Here is a 16,858-nt window from a genome sequence, read left to right as displayed (position 1 = left end):
TATGAAATGTTCAATTTAAATTCCACTTTAAATACCAGAAACTTTCTCCTGATTCAACCAAACAAGCTGTATAACAAGACCCCTCACACTAATTTGAGCTCCTCACATGTATCAATAGTTGGATTAACACAAGTAAATCAATAAACACAATCTCTTTTGACGTTAGCAAGACTTTTGACTAAGTTGTTGACAGACGAAAACTCAAAACACTGAAAATGTGGTCATGACACAAAGTTTTGTGCCAGCTAGAACATTCGCAGCTACATCAGCATTACCTTGTATTCTGTAATATTTTCTTCTTTAGTGAATGAGGGTGCCCACAGCTCAGAAGAAGGGGATAAAAATAGAAATACAAAATAAATTATTACAGAAAGAATATAATTGCCTTTTTAGAGTTACCAAAAAAGTGTCATCATGGCTCAAAAGAGGAAAGGTAAAAAAGGCTAGTTATGTCATCAAAGGTTTCACCAAAAAAGTGGAATCTCAGATGGTGCCAGTTGTAAACTTTAAGTATACACATTCGAGCTTAAAACAGTGATTTCCACAGAATAATGTTTTTTAAAATATACATATATAGCTATTTATATATATATATATATATATATATATAGCTATTAAGAAGATGCTGGCGATGACAATGACTTGAAGGACAGAGTGTCCTATAATTAGAGTATCATGGCAGAATACGAGCAGGGGACAAGTTAAAGGTCTTGATTAGTATTTGAATACCATTGTTTTAGAATTAGCCATCAAAGGGAGGCAGGTGTGGTTGTGAGTGCAGTTGTGGTATCATGGTGGCTCTGCTTCCAAACAAAAGCTGTCAGTGAGCCAAGCAGTACATCCCAGTATGAAGAGACCCGGAAGCAAGCCCCCAAGAGGTAGCAGCAGCCTAGACTGCAGTGGTGGTAACATAGGGGTAGGGGAAGATACCTGCAGAAACACTGTTGATGCAGGACGTATAGACTCTGTGTTCTGCATGTGGAAAGGAAAGAAGAGGTCCAAGATGACTCTGTGGTTTCAAGTCTAGGGGGATTGAGAGAAATAAGGCACCATTCACAGAAATAAAATTGAGAAGACAGTTTGCAAAGGAATAGGAGTAGATTTTGTGCCTGCATTATTAGCATTATTTGCATCTTACCTTCGTCCAGAAGGCCTCTGCACACACACAAACACACACACCACTGCATGCAGAAACACCCTAAATGCAATGCAATGAAACAATCCCTTGTCAGACCCAGTGATAGCTAGAAATAATCAAAGAATCTACTCCCCTCTCTTTAAAAATAAATACAGCAATTGTCCATCATTTAGCACTCATTTTTTAATCAATAACTCCCCCTTGCTTGGAGGGAAGCACTTGCTTGCAAGCATTCTGGAAAGTAATATAAACCAATATATTTTCAGCAGCCTACCAAATAACTTCCTATATACCCGTCCAGAGGTTAGGTAGCTTCAAAGGTAATAAAAACCCAACGTGGCTCCCAAACCCTACTCGATCTTTAAACCTCCTATTAAGAAATGGCTCCCAAAGTTACTAATTAGGAGCAAGTACTGGGAACACTATTAAGAGCTGAGATGCCCACAAGAAGAGAAGGAACAATAAGGTTTAATGGAAGGAAAACTGAACTGGGACTTTTATTTCAAGATCTCTAATTAACTTGCTAGGTGACCTTGGGTAAATACCCTAATCTCTCCTCACTTGTGTTCTTCCCGCTGTAAAAAGGAGTGACAATGGCATTTACCAACAATGTACCTCCTGGGGGTATTGCAAAAATTAACAAGATACAATTTATAAAGCACCATGATCCCTACTCTGAAATGGGCTATGGAAGTCCAACTTTATCCATGTTAAATCTCTGCACACTCAAAATGCATTTCCTCTTATGTAGTTTACATAATGTTACCTATATCTCTGACTACATGAACTGTCCATGCACATGCATGAGTAGTTTGTCCATTAAGTCCCTTCCTGCCTCACCAACTGTGATTTCCCTGCCCTGCTTAATTAGCTAAACCCTCATGAATGCTGCTCAGGCCCTTTTTTTTTTTTTATGAACCATGTTAAAATAAATGATTTTTCCACCAGTTTTTCTTAAAGACTTTAAATAAATTTTTTAAAACCATAAAGAATGGAATCAAAAGCTGCTTGAAGTAGAATGCATTTCTTCCATTGCTCAATATTTCATGTATCTAAGACATATATTTGACTTTATGTAATTGGCAAATGCTCACTTCAATTCTTTTGGATTAGACAGAATCCCTAGCTTCCAGCTTCCCACAGCTGTTTTTTGTCTTTTTACTTTCAATACACTATGTTACAGACAAAGATTTGTATAGCAGAAAGGAGCCGCTTTTTCCTCAATTTTTCTCAACAATAAAAAATGTCACCTAATAGCAAGAATAGTAACTTACAAAAGACAGTGTGCTATTGAGATCCTCCATAGCTAAACTGTTCATAATGAAAAGCAAATTCCAGTGAAAGATAAAGAGAGAAAAAAGCAGGCAGGCAGGCAAAAAAGAAGCAAGGAAAAAGGATGGAAGGAAGGGAAGGAGGGGCGGAGGGGAGGGAGGGAGGGAGGAAGGAAGTTAATTTGATTTGCACACACATTCAGGTCTATGGTTTGCCTATAGGGTACCTACACGATACCTCAAAATTGTTGCTATCAATTAAATTAGAAACCACTGGCCAGATCTTAGTCAAGCTGATGTGGCCCTGAGAACTGCCCAGCTGCCCCTGACTGTCTCACTGAAGTGATTAGAACCACCTGCAAGTCTGTCATCATTGTCCTTTGTCCAGGCCACTGTGTGGAGTGGGCCATACATAAACACTCCCTGCTGAACCAGGAAATTGGGTCCACAGGATACATTCTGACAAGGAGTTGAAAGAAGACTGTTCAGGCCAATTTAAATGACCCCCCTTTCATCAGAAAATTAGATTACCATAGAAAATGAATGTCTTGAAGACAACTGTTTAATGAGTTCACTTCATTTGCAAAATGCCATTCATTTTATGTGCCTTCCTGTGGTCCCAAACCAACATACTTCTCCCCATGGCTCAACATGAATACTTATCACTGGCTGAGAGGAGAAAGGGAAAGAAGGAAAAGAACAGGAGAAAAAAAGCTGTATCTTAGAATGCTCAGCTTTGTGCATTTTCTAAGCACTTCAAGATGATTTGCTCATAAGCCTCTCAATATATCTGTGTAAATTAGGATTAAAACTAAAGGAAAAGGCACTTGCAGCTTCAATTTGGAGATCAAAGTTCAAATCAAGATTGGAGAAGAAAGTAAATTAAGGTTTTTTTAATCACAAATCCCTGGTGATTATTTTTTCACAGCTGAAAGAAGTTAGGATTAGTATGTGCTGATGGATGTAAGAAACTCTAATAGCTCATTAGCACATGAGTTCAACCCTTCCCTTAGCATGTACATTCTAGGATTCACGACATTCACAAGGGTTGAGGCAACTAAACATAGATGTGTCCCCTTTGTCAAGAAAAAAAAAGTTATATAGTTAATGACAGAATTAGAAGACACCAGATAAAATGGCCTGTAAAATTATTATATCATGTTTTACGTTTCTATACAGTAACTTTTTCACTGGACTTTTTCCTAACTATGCTATTCTAACTAAAATACCCATACCAATATACTTTTTAAAGATGGAGTGAAGGGGTCAGAAAATCTTCTTCCCCCAAAAATAAATATTGAATGGGAAAAATATCAAAACAACTATTTTAAAGTCTCTGATAACTGACCAAAATGGAGGAATATTTACTTATGAAAACCACTGAATTTTAGATAACAGCAGTGGGAGTCCATAGTGTTCTTACCTGGGGCTGCTTTCATCTCCCCTGCCAGCTTGGTGAACGTGGCAGTGCTTCCAGGACAGGACAGGAAGGACACAGCAGAAAGGAGATATCTAGCATACTTTAAAACTGCCTGAACATTGAATACACTCAGATCCATCATCAGAGTAGAAATTTCACTGGCATAGAGTTTGGGCATAAATTTTAAACAACTGTCAGCTAAAAAAAACAAGTAATGCAGACTCTGGAGAAATCTTTAGGAAGCTAGACTTGAAAATGATCATTTAAACAAAAATGAGCAAAGACATCATCAGCTCCACAGAGGAAATAAATACTGGAGATTAAATCCAGGCAAGTTACAATTAAAAACAAAAATAGCAATAGCAGTAGTAACCCTCAAGAAAAAAATTCACTAATGTCTTGTCTAAAATGTCTAAAATGTCAAGATCTTCATAAAAATATTATGAGAAATGCAAAAATCAGGAAGTATGACCCACATTTAGGGAAAGAAAACAGTCACTAGAAATTGACTGTGAGTTGGCCCAGATATAGAATTTAGCAGACAAAAATTGCAAAGCAACGTGATGCTTAAAAAATTCCAGAAACTATGTATATTCAAATAATTAAATTAAAATATGATTAAAATGACTCTACAAATAGGTATTCTCAATAAAGATATAGAAACTATTAAAGACATCAGTATAAATCCTGGAGTTACAATAATTGAAATGAAAACTTTGCTGGATGAGCTCAACCACTGAATATGGAATAGTAAAGGAAAGAATCAGTGAATGTAAAGAACAATTAATAGAAATAATTCAGTCTAAACAAGAAAGCAAAAAATTAAAGAAAATGAATAAAAATGGATTAATGACAGACAGATGTAGAACAGCAACAAGCATATCAGCATACATGTGATAGGAGCTCCAGAGAGAGAGAAGAGTGAGAAAGGGGAAGAAAAGTAACAGAAGAGTGGCCAATAGCTTCCCAAATTGGATTAAAAAAAAAAACACTAATAAACAGATCCAAGAGGTTCATAACTCACGACATATCATCACATATATAGAAGTATTGATACAATTAATGTCTAGTTTTTCAACCAAAACAATGGAGGCCAGAGTGCAATGGAATGAAATTTTCAAAGTACTGAAAAAAAAATTCAGACAAGAATTCTATATCCAGTGAAACTGTCCTTTAAAAATGAAAGTGAAATAAAGACATTCCCAGACAAAGATTGAGAGAATATGTTGATAGCAGATATATCTTATGACAAAGACTAAAGGAAGGCCATTAAACTGAAAGGAGATGGCATCAGATGGTAAATTGGATCCACAGGAAGAAATGAAGAGAACTGCAAATGTTTAATAGGAAACTTCATATCAAAGACTTTATTAAGTCTTTCTCTCCTTAACTTTTTTTAAAAGATACGATCAACTAAAGTAATAATTATAACTGTGTATTAGGAGGTTTATAAAAAATATGTACATCACAGTCATAACAAAAAGGAGGGGGCAGCGAATGGTGATATATTAGAACAAAAGTTTAAGGTGTTATTAATCTGATGCAAATTGTTCTACTACATGATGAATATTATAATACATAGAACAATAATTAGAAAAGTACTTAAAAGTATAGCAAAAAAATAAAATGACAAACTAAAAATATGTGTTTAATGCAAAGTAAGACAATAAAGATCAGAGGCAAAAAAGGAGACGTGAAACATACAGAATACAAACAACATATGGCAGATGTAACTATAACTATACCATAGTTACATTAAATGTTAATGGATTAAATATCCTAACCAAAAGGCAGAGATTGGCATATTGGTTAAAAAGGCAAGATTCAACTATATGCTGTCTACAAGAGACAAATTTATGATTCAAATACACAAACGGACTGAAAATAAATGAATGGAAAAAGATACTCCATGTAAAACTTAACGATAAGACATACATTGATTTAGACAAAATATAATTTAAAACAAGAAATATCTCTAGAAAAAGGAAGGGTGTATCTTAATAAAAGAGTCAGTACTTCAAAATATTTTAAGATTATAAATATATGTCCCTAACAATAAAACCCCTAAATACATTAAACCAAAATTGACAACTGAATAAAAAACTAAATGATTCAACAATTGTGTTTGGAGTCCATATCTACTTCTAAATAATTGATGGAACAGATATACAGAAAATCATCAAAGATATAGATAACTTACACTATCAACCAACATGACCAAATTGACTACGATAGAACACTCTGCCTATACAGAATACATCACATTTTTCAAGAGCATAGAGATTATTCTCCAGGACAGGCCATATGATAATCTAATAAAAAGTTGCAAATTTAAAAGGATTTAAACAATTTAATCTGACTTATCAGATTATAGCAAAGTTAAACTAGAAGTCTATAATAGAAGGAAATTAGGGGCATCTCAAATACTTGAAAATTAAAGAAAAAAAAATTTTTTTTTGAGATAGAGTCTCACTCTGTCGCCCAGGGTGGAGTACAGTGGCACGATCTCAGCTCACTGCAAGCTCTACCTCCTGGGTTCATATTATTCTCCTGCCTCAGCCTCCCAAGTAGCTAGGACTACAGGCACCTGCCACCATGCCCAGCTAATTTTGTTTTTGTATTTTTATTAGAGATGGGGTTTCAATGTGTTAGCCAGGATAGTCTCGATCTCCTGACCTCATGATCCACCTGCCTCAGCCTCCAGAGGTGCTGGGATTACAGGCATGAGTCACCATGCCCAGTCAATAAAATGTATTTTTTAAAGGCCTTTAAAAATATTTTAAACTGAATTAAAAAAACATAAAATATCAAAATTTATGAGATGATTCAAAAGTAATAAAGAGAAATTCATGCCTTTAAACACTTACTTAGAAAATGAGGTCTCACTTAAATGTTAGACCTAAAACCATAAAAACCCTAGAAGAAAACCTAGGTAATACCATTCAGGACATAGGCATGGGCAAGGACTTCATGTCTAAAACACCAAAAGCAATGGCAACAAAAGCCAAAATTGACAAATGGGATCTAATTAAACAAAGGAGCTTCTGCACAGCAAAAGAAACTACCATCAGAGTGAACAGGCAACCTACAGAATGGGAGAAAAGTTTTGCAATCTACTCATCTGACAAAGAACTACAAAGAACTCAAACAAATTTACAAGAAAAAAACAAACAACCCATCAAAAAGTGGGCAAAGGAAATGAACCGACACTTCTCAAAAGAAGACATTCATACCGCCAACAGACACATGAAAAAATGCTCATCACTCGCCATCAGAGAAATGCAAATCAAAACCACAATGAGATACCATCTCACACCAGCTAGAATGGCGATCATTAAAAAGTCAGGGAACAACAGGTGCTAGAGAGGATGTGGAGAAATGGGAACACTTTTACACTGTTGGTGGGACTGTAAACTAGTTCAACCATTGTGGAAAACAGTGTGGCGATTCCTCAAGGATCTAGAACTAGAAATACCATTTGACCCAGCCATCCCATTACTGGGCATATACCCAAAGGATTATAAATCATGCTGCTATAAAGACACATGCACACATATGTTTATTGCAGCACTATTCACAATAGCAAAGACTTGGAATCAACCCAAATGTCCATCGGTGACAGACTGGATGAAGAAAATGTGGCACATATACACCATGGAATACTATGCAGCCATAAAAAAGGATGAGTTCGTGTCCTTTGTAGGGACATGGATGCAGCTGGAAACCATCATTCTCAGCAAACTATCACAAGAACAGAAAACCAGACACCGCATGTTCTCACTCATAGGTGGGAACTGAACAATGAGATCACTTGGACACAGGAAGGGGAACATTACACACCAGGGCCTATTGTGGGGAGAGGGGAGAGGGAGGGATAGCATTAGGAGATATACCTAATATAAATGACGAGTTAATGGGTGCAGCACACCAACATGGCCCATGTATACATATGTAACAAACCTGCACATTGTGCACATGTACCCTAGAACTTAAAGTATAATAATAATAAAAAAAAGAAAGAAAGAAATGAGGTCTCAAACCAATAATCTAAGCCTTGACCTTGAGAAACTGGTAAAATAAGAGAAAATTAAACCCAAATCAAAAATATAAGAAATAAAAATATATCAGAGTGAAAAACACAGTAGTAAAGAGAAAACAACAAGTATAACTAATGGAAAGGAAAGTTCATTCTCAGAAACAATTGAAACATTGATAAAACTTTAGCTAGACTAACCAAGAAGATAAAAACAAAAAGACTGGACTCATACATTATTAAAGTCAATATAAAAGTGTGAACATTTTAAACAATGCTATAAAATTTAAAAGATTATAAGGGAATCATGTGAAAATTATACATTTTCATAGCATTGTCTAAAACTTACACTATCTAGATATAACACAAATTTCCAGAAAGCCACAAATATCAAAATGGACTAAAAAACAAAGTAAAAGTTTTGCATTGACCTATAACATGAAAAGTAATTAAACTAGTAATTAAAAATCTTTCCAAAGGAACACACAGGCCTAGGTAGCTTCATGCGTAAATTCTGTAAGATGTTAAAGATTCTCTAATACTAATTCTACTGTAAACTTTTGTGAAAATAAAGAAGAATGCCAAAGTCATTCCCTGAGGCTATTATGTCCCCAAAAGCAAAATCAGATAAAAATCTTACAAGAATAAAAAACTGCCATGAAAGTTATTCATAAACATAGTTGAAAAAATAATAGAATATTAATAATGAAAACAATATTTACAAAACAATTACACGCCATGACCAAGTGGTATTAGTATCAGGAATTCAAGGTTAAGTTGGCATGGAAAAACAGTTAGTGTAATCACAATATTAATATTTAGGTTGGTGCAAAAGTAATTGCGGTTTTTGCCATTAATGGCAAAAGTAATTACTTTTGTAATGCCATTACTTTTGTAATGCCAGTAATGGCATTAATTTTAATGGCAAAAACCCCAATTACTTTTACACCAACCTAATAGAACAAGGGGAAAAAATTCATAATTGTTTCAATAGATGCAGAAAGGCATTTTGATAAAATCCAATGCCTGTTCATAATAAAACCCCATTGGCTAAGTGAGAATAAAAAGGGAACTTCCTCAACCTTGTTAAAAAAAATCTGCAAAGAACCTACAGCTAACATATTACTTAATGATGAAAGACAGAATTCTTTAAGATCAGAAAGAAGAGAAAAATTTCTGCTCTCACCACTGCTGTTCAACATTGTACTGGAGGTTCTAGACAGTGCAATAAGGCAACAAAATTTAAATATCTGCAGATTGAAAAGAAAAGAGTGAAAGCTGTCCTTAGGTGCTGATGACATAATCTTATATGTAGAAAATCATAAGAAATCCTCAAAACACCTACTAGAAAGAATAAACAATTTCACCAATATTGTAGAGTACAAGATCAATATACAAATGCAATTTCTATATATCAACAACATTCAGAAATATAATTAAGGAAATAATTCCATTCATAATAGTATAAAACATTAAATACTTCAGAATAAATTTAACGAAGTACAAACCCTATACGATAAAAAACTATGAAACATTGCTGAGGAAAATTATAGACATTATAAACCAATGGAGACACATTCCACGTACATGGATTAGAAGATTCAAAATTGTTAAAATGACAATTCTGCCCTAAGTGAACTATATGTCCAGTAAAAAAAGAAAAAGAATGAAAGAAAACAAACAAGAATCTTTTGTATAAATTGGCAAGCTGGTCTTAAAATGGATATGAAAATACAAAGAACCTAGATTTGCCAGAACAATTTTGAAAAATAAATTAGGAAGATTTACATTAACATATTTCATAAAGTACTATAAAGACATACTATATTCTATATTGGCATAAGAATAGACAAATAGATCAATGAAACTGAACAGAAAGTCCAATAACAAAACTCTTACATTTATGGTTAATAGATTTTCAACAAAAGTGCCAAAGCAATTCGATGAATAAAGGATAGTCTTTTCAATAAACAGTAACAGTGCCGGGATAATTGGATATCCAAATGTAAATATATAAAGATTTGTTAGCTATGACATCAAAAGTACAAGCCATTAAAATAATTGATAAATTGGATCTTATCAATATTTAAAAATTGGCTCTTCATAAGATGCAAATTTAAAAATTAAAAGGCATGCCACAGACTAAGAGACAATATTCTCAAGTTGTATCTGATAAGGATTTGTATTTAGAGTATATAAATAATGCTTATAACTTAATAATAAGAAAACCACATGGTTTAAAAATGGGGAAAATATTTAAGTAAACATTATAGCCAAAACGATTTTTAAATGGCCAAAAAATAAGCACATAAAAAGATGATCAACATTTTTATTTTTCAGTCAACAGGAAAACTAAAACCATAATAACAACTACATGCCCACTAAAATGACTGTAGTCAAAAAGAGGGAATACAAAATGGTCCAGCGAATTTGGAAGACAGTTTACCAATTTCTTTGAAAAGTCAACATAAATGTATCATAAGACAGAACAATTTCACTCCTAGGTATTTACCCAAGCAAAAGGAAAATGTTCACACAAATACATGTATGCCAATGCTCATAGCAGCTGGATCATATAGACAAATACTGGAATCAAACCAAATATCCATCAACTTGTAAGTGATGAAAAAATGTAGCATGACAAGTATTCAGCAATTAAAAGTAATGAGCAGCTACAATACAGATGAGCCTCAAAAATATAATGCTATGTGAAAGATAGCAGACAGACGTTAAATACTACATATTGTATGATTTCATTTACATGAAATTTTTTTGAAAAGCAAGTCTACAGACACGGAGAGAAGATGAAAGATTGCCTGGGGAGGGGAGGGACTTGAGATTGATCATAAGAGGGATTTACTAAAAATTACTGAATTGTACACTTATAGTGGGTAAAATTGTGGTATGTAAATTATACCTAATAAAACTGTTAAAAATGAGTAAAAAAAAAAAAATCATCATTACCAGAGAAAGCATTCGTGTGTGAATCTCACAGTGGCACCAGTCCATAACACACTTATTTAAAAAGCACTGGACAAGGAACCAGAAGTCTTTCCATCCCCTGGAATGTATCCTCAAGAAAGTAATTTGATATTTTAGAACTTCAGTTTCTCCACTTGTAAGTCACGTGCAACACCAACCACTGTGCCCTACTGGCCTTTTTCATTCACTAAAGTCAGTCCTTCGTTCATTCAGCAACTACTCATGGGCTGTCAGTCAACCACCCTGCAAGGAGTTAGAGGTGCAACCCTGAGAACACAGGGCATAATGGCTTCCTATAAAGGAAGCTTCCTTGGAAGAACACACAAGATATGTGACTATTCACAGGAAACTGTAGAGTCTCATACAAACGGAAGTGAATATTATTATGAAAAAGGCTTGTGTTGGAAATGCAGCACTTCTATGACAATACGAAAATGATATTTGCCCTCAAACCCAGAAATACCCAAATTGTGCCTGAAAAGGACAATGTAAGAGCCCTCTACCTATGATCCCAAGGAAAGGAAATATCCCTGAGAGACAACGCACACCAGAGTGTCATTACTGGGTGGGAGTTTTGACAGAAAGCCCAACGTAGACTTAGGTGAGCTGGAGCCCATGCAGTGATCGGGAGCCTGAGGGTGTCTTTAGTCTTGGGCCCAAGGTTGCATCTTACTTTAACTTTTGCTGGTACTCTAGCAGAAAGAGACCAAAAGTGGAAGAATGCCAGAAAACTTGGCAATTAAGCCAAATATGGAAAAAAGTTGAATGCATCCTCAACTACATGACTTTTTTTTTTTTTTTTTTTTTTGGGACGGAGTCTTGCTCTGTCGCCCAGGCTGGAGTGCAGTGGCCGGATCTCAGCTCACTGCAAGCTCCACCTCCTGGGTTTACGCCATTCTCCTGCCTCAGCCTCCCGAGTAGCTGGGACTACAGGCGCCCGCCACCTCGCCTGGCTAGCTTTTTTGTATTTTTTAGTAGAGACGGGGTTTCACCGTGTTAGCCAGGATGGTCTCCATCTCCTGACCTCGTGATCCGCCTGTCTCGGGCTCCCAAAGGCTAAGACTTTTTAATGCATGCAGTCTACACCAGGCTGTGGGGGTAGTTTGCACCTGCTTCACACTAGTGTGCTCTCTTCTCTGAGGAGAGGCCACGTGGGTCAGAGTGGTTCCTCCATCCAAGGCTGAGAATGTGTGGTCCATTTCTAGGTCCTAGGGTGAGCTGTGTCAGGAAAGTACACCTTGAAGAAGTTATTCACTCACCCTGTGCTTTATGTTGGCTTCCTCATCAAACTTCAAAATGTAAATAATTACACGTTGACTACTTCGTTATCTCACAGAGTGCATATATGTGTAGAACCCAATGTAAAGAAAGTCTTAAGTAGGTGTAAAATGTTCTCTTCTTTTCTTCTATAGATGAATGCATGCATGGATTCTCAATGTATTTATTCAAGAAATATTTAGTGAGGATCTGCAATTTTCTAAGCACCAAGCACAGTTATATTCACTCTCACGGAAGAAACAAAAAATGGTGGGGAACACAGTCATTCATCAAATAATCACAGTAGTGGAGGCATAATTACAAAACAAATTGAATATTCCAAAAGAAAGGGAACCCAGGTCTCCAGGAGTGCATAAGAGAGGAAGCAGGCTGAGCTGGGAAGTAAGGGAAGGCGTCCCGTGTCCCAAAGAAGGGCACCCTTGAGCTGAGCTCCGGTGGATGAGTAGGGTGACTGAACTGCACTGGCTGAAGATGGAACAACCAGGAGTGCAGTGAGGGGAAGGAAGGGCAGCCAGGCACAGGGAACAGAATGAGGTAATGCGTCCATCCAAGCCAGAGAGAATAGGACTCTGCCAAGGAACTGGATAGAGGAATATGCACAACAAAGGAGAGAATGGATAGAGAGTGGTAGGAATGGAAGATGGACGAGGAGGCAGAGCCCTGGCTCGCCCTGGCTCTGGGCTTGGAAAAGGTTTTGATCTTCATCTGGCAGCAACAGGATGCAATGAGAGTCCATGTCAAATGCAATAACTACCTTTATACTTGCACTCAATGAGTGCAAATCATCATTATTTATTCATATTGCTCAGAATCACACATACAGAAAAGATGTAACGAAACATTCAGTGCAAATGACTCACTGTACAGATGAGGTAATTAAGCAATGAACCTCATTATCTCAGCTGCTGGCAGAATCCAGGCTTGCTGGGTTCCGATCAAATGCTCTGTCTGACTCATAGGCACCTTTTCTCTTATAATTTCATATGACATTATGGGGATTAAACCTTATTTATATGATGAACCTCATTTTTAATTCTATTATTCATTTATTTAATAAATATTTATTGAGCATGTATGTGCCCGTCTCTGTGCTTAATAAATTATTAAATTTTAATTATGGTGTGCACGGACAAGTGCCATGGATATGAAAGAGCCTAATACTCCCACTTATTCTCTCATTTACGACTGGAATTGATATTAGACCATCAGAAAATTACTGATTATGGCCCAGTTCTTCCAATTATTGCAGTGCCATTGAATTATCTCTATAGAAGGAAAATATTTTATATAATCCAGGCCTAAAGAGTACTTAAACATCTTTTGAAAAGGAATTTCCATACCTCATTATAAAAATACTTGTTCATTATAAAAATTATTAATACAAAAATATAAAGAAAAAAAAACCCTCGATTTCACCACCAAAAAGGTAAGCATGAACTATATACTTGTGTATTCTTCCAGTCTTTGTCTCCTATGGGTTAGTTTCCTCAGACGATAGCTTGAGGTTTCTCTGGCTTTTTAAATTTAATATTTTTACAATAGCATTTCCTAATATCATTAAAAACTCATGGTAAACATCAACTGATTTCCCAAATATAAATCTAATAAAATGATCAAGTTTCTCTAGATTTTCTTACCTTTTTTTGCCATTATAAATTGTACAGCAAAAAGTGCTTTGTTGATAAAATGTTTTGCCAAACGTAACAGCCGCTCACATTTGTGTTCACTACATGCTTTGCACACATAATCTTAATTCATCTCCACAGTAATCTTTTTAGATAAAAGCTGTTATTATCTATATTCTATACATAAGCAAACTAAAGCTAGGGGAGATGGCCAGGAGGATTATCTAACTTTTATTGAGCACCTGTTATATGCACAGCTGTGTGCTACAGGCTTTGTATGCTCTCATCTGTTCCATCAAGTCACCTTTATTGTCATTCCCATTTTACAGATGCGGTGACTAAGGCAAGAGCTCAGTAGGAAACTTCCCCAGGTTACACATGCCACATATGTTTGCACTGTGATTTGAATGGCAGGCTGGCTTTGCAGCCTGGCTCTTTAGCAGTCCTAGGCGTGCACAGCTAGTAAATTGGAGGAATTTACAATTATCCCCTCAGGATGTAGTCCCAGAAGTCAAATTTCTCTAAGCTGCTTTACAAGCATTTACCAAGTTACACTCCGGTAAGAAAGTGAGAAAGTGCCCATTGATGCAGGGCCTGTCCGTTTGTTTTTAATCTTGCAGTCATGAAAGAGGTATATTCTTAAAAGTCTAAAACTGAGCAAAATAAGCCTTCTGGCAACATATACCTCTTGATTTCTTTTTTTTTTTTTTTTGAGACGGAGTCTCACGCTGTCACCCAGGCTGGAGTGCAGTGGCCGGATCTCAGCTCACTGCAAGCTCCGCCTCCCGGGTTCACACCATTCTCCGGCCTCAGCCTCCCGAGTAGCTGGGACTACAGGTGCTGCCACCTTGCCCGGCTATTTTTTGTATTTCTTAGTAGAGACGGGGTTTCACCGTGTTAGCCACGATGGTCTCGATCTCCTGACCTCGTGATCCGCCCATCTCGGCCTCCCAAAGTGCTGGGATTACAGGCTTGAGCCACCGCGCCCGGCCACCTCTTAATTTCTATGTTTTACATGTAACTATGGCATGCTCTGCTTCTGTAACGGTCACTGTCACCGAGCCTCCCCTCGTCCCCATGATGAGGTTCCTGGTGACCTCACAGATGCAGCCCTCAGACATACAGGCACCCGTGTCAGGGCTCCCACTCGGCAAGGGGGGAGAATGAAAGGAGAATCAAGTGAAGGGAAAGGAGAAAGGAGGCAGCAGAGAACACAAGAAGTTCCCTTTCACAGGAGGAAAAGTAAGTAAACCTCAGGGCTGAATGCCTGAAACAGACACTAGGCATTTCCAATTGGAAATCATGAATTAGTGTGCTGGGGGAGTGCCTGCTGCCGAGCTGCTGAGCGCAGCCTCATGCCTGCCGGGGTAGCCACGCGTGTCACCTTCCCAGCTCCCAGGGAGGGCGGGGAGAGGTGAGCTAAGTTCCAGGCTAATCAGAAGGCACCGCTCCACAGCTCCCTACAGACACCCTGAGTCAGTGTGGAGTTTATTTACCTTTGGGAAAAGGTGACATGGAATATTTAACTAAAGAAACAGTGAGAAAAGGAGTTCACAAATAAGCTCACTTCACACTTTAAGGACATCAAATAGAACTCACCAAACAACACCTGAATGATTTCAGTGTGAGTGAATCAGAAGCAGATCAAATTTCTCCTAAACTGCATATGCAGTTTAAAAAATCAAAGTGAAAACTGCCTTGGCCATAAGTCATTTATTTTTATTTTGAATTTAAAAATCAATGTGTTTTTCATGGCAGCTTCTGGGTAAAGATAAAATAACATAAATATAATTAATGAACAATCAGCAGCAGAACCCCACTAGACTCAAACCTCATCCCCCTCATTCTTGTCATTTATTTGTCAAAATATCAACCTCCCATAAAGATGGAACAGCCTTAAACTCCAGCTCACTGGTTTAGAAATAGCACTAACCTGACGGGCATGTGGTGAAACCAGAGCTAGTATTTGCAGAACATTTTGACCACCTAATAGGCTATACTGGCAGCAAATATAATTGTGAACTTTCTCTCTGAGATCATTTAAGCCAGTGTTTGCATAATACCAAGATCTAAAAATGCAATGAATCATTTTTAAAAATAAAACAAAAGTGAAAGACTTTAAGAGATTAAGCTGATAATAATTCTGTCAACTGGCCATATAGCATTGTTTCTAGGCACTGTGTAGAAGTTTGCTGGGAATAACACTGACATAGTAACTGAATAAAGGTATCATACACTTCAGTTGCATCTTCCAACGGCTGACGATGGTCAATGGTTGGAACACTTGTGAGGTGTGCGAGATTCCCCAAGTGCTCCAGGGCAGTGGACCTCACACTTGGGCAAGCATCAGCATCCACTGGAGAGCTCATGTCCAGGGTTCTGGTTGAGTAGGTCTGGGGTAGAACTTGAGAATTTAAGTTTCCAGCCAATTTTAAGGTCATGTAGATGCTGTTGTCCTACGTACTATACTTTGTTGTTATTGTTGTTGTTGTTTTTGAGACAGTCTCACTCTGTTGCCCAGGCTGGCATGCAGTGGTGTGATCTTGGCTGACTGCAGCCTCCACCTCCCAGGTTCAAGTGATTCTCCTGCCTCAGCCTCCTGAGTAGCTGGGATTACAGGCACTCACCACTACATCCCACTAATTTTTGTAGTTTTAGTAGAGACAGAGTTTCACCACGCTGGCCAGGCTGGACTTAAACTTCTGACCTCAGGTGATCACCTGCCTCAGTCTCCCAGAGTGCTAGGATTACAGGCACAAGCCACCACACCCAGCCCCTATGTACTATACTTTGAAATTCACTCTTCTACCAAATGCACATTCTTAAAGATGTTGTATAAGTCCATTATGGCTACCATAACAAAATACCTTAGACCAGGTGACTTATAAACAACAGAAATTTATCTCTCCCTGTTCTGGAGGCTGAGAAGTTCAGGATCAAGCCACCAGCAAAGTAAATGTCTGGTAAGGATCCAGTTTCTGGTTAACAGATGATACCCTCTCATTATGTCTTCACATGGTAGGAGGACAAACAGGCTCCCCTGGGTCTCTTATATAAGGGCACTAATCCCAGTCAAGAAGGCCCCAACCTAAAGGTTCTACTTCTTAATAC

Source organism: Papio anubis, chromosome 14 (assembly GCF_008728515.1).
Source record: "Papio anubis isolate 15944 chromosome 14, Panubis1.0, whole genome shotgun sequence".
Classification (NCBI taxonomy): domain Eukaryota; kingdom Metazoa; phylum Chordata; class Mammalia; order Primates; family Cercopithecidae; genus Papio; species Papio anubis.
Note: the sequence above shows the minus strand (reverse complement) of the source record.